Raw genomic sequence first — 1,749 nt, 5'->3', positions numbered from 1 at the left:
ACTCCTATTTCCACTTTATTCACAATAACAAAGTGCCCATCAACAAACAAATGGATAGAGAAGCTCTGGTATATTCACTCAATGGAATACTATGTGGCATTGAAAAACAAGGAACTCATGAAATATTATACAAAATGGGTGACCATGAATGACATTATTCTGATTGAAATATCTCAGTCACAAAAAGACAAATATGGCATAATGCCACTGTTATAAAAGTGGAATGACATAGGAGTTGTGGGGATACTGAGAAAGATGGGATAAATAATGTATACTGCATTAAAACAGATGAGGGAAAGAACTGTTTAAAGGGAATATATGATTAGATATTACTATTATGACAGGAGTCTAGAATGAAGGTAGCATAGTGGAGTGGACTTGGAGGGAGGGATAGAATAACAAGGTAAGATCTTTTTTCTCTTACTTTTCAAAAGGAAAAGTGAATGGGGGGAGGGGTGGGCAGGGAGAAAAGTACACCAATGAATGAATGAATGGGTATCCAAAGTCTCTGTAAACTTCCATTAAAATAAATTTAAAATTAAAAAAAACACATATATTACATTGATTTGCTGGAATAGCAATTAAAATGCTTGTCTGTCAACTTCAAGGTTGGTGGTTCAAACTTACCAACAGCTATGAGGAGGCAGTCCGCTCCTATAATGATACAAAGCTGATATAGCACTTCTACTCTGTCCTGCAGGGTGACAATGAGTAGGAATTGACTGTATACAATGAATTTAAATATAAAATATGTATTCAATTATTCTAGAAAGATTCATAAAATATCAGATAAAATAGTATTAAAATAAAACTATTTTTAATAAAAAGAGTAAGATAACATGTATGAACTTTAGAGAAAAATTTTAAATATAATAATCTCTAATACTACAATAATGCTTTTAATTACATGAAATATAAGAAAATTTTGCATTGAGTTATATCATTGAGTAAATAAAGGACAGATTATTTTAAAACACATTAATGATAAATATTAGCTTGGAACATGATAGAGCAGGGTCTAGGGCTATTGTACATAGGGTCGTTATGAGACGCAGGTGACTTAACAACACATAACAACAATGGCAACTGTGATAAGCAATTTCTGTCTAGAATAAAAGCTGAACATGCAAATAAACTATGCTCTATAAGAATAATAAATATTTTGGATGCTTAGTTTCTTAGAACCTTAACTACTGAGGTTTTATCTCATGGACTTCACATATATTAGCAGGAGGAAGCAGTGTCTAAAGAAGGAGATTTTTGACAGAGGACCAGTAAGAAAAAGCAAGACCTTCAATAAGCTATAGACACTGAGTCTACAACAATGTTCTCAAATATAGCAACAATGATAAGTGTGGAACAAGACTGGAAAGTGTTTATGTCATATATAGGGTTGACATGAGGCAGATTCAACTTGACAGTACCTAACAACACTATAAAACCCTTGTATCTTACTTTTTAAAAGGATCAAGCAATTTGAGTGAAATATCTCAATCACAAAAGGGCAAACACTGCATAGTACCACTGCTGTGGAATGGGACTGACATCAGGATTGGGGTAAGAATAAGAAAACTTGGATAAATTATGTATATTCCAATGAAACGGGTGAGGGAGAAACAGTTTAAAAGCAATATATTATAGGGTATTATCATTATCATAAGAGTCCGGAATGAAGAGTGCAGAGTGGAGTATACTCAGGGTGGGGGTGTGCGGGGGGATCGTATACCAATGGAGGATTTTTTTTTCTTT

This window comes from Elephantulus edwardii, unplaced genomic scaffold, assembly GCF_000299155.1.
Source record: "Elephantulus edwardii isolate Elephantulus edwardi_28Jun2011 unplaced genomic scaffold, EleEdw1.0 scaffold00007, whole genome shotgun sequence".
NCBI lineage: Eukaryota > Metazoa > Chordata > Mammalia > Macroscelidea > Macroscelididae > Elephantulus > Elephantulus edwardii.
Note: the sequence above shows the minus strand (reverse complement) of the source record.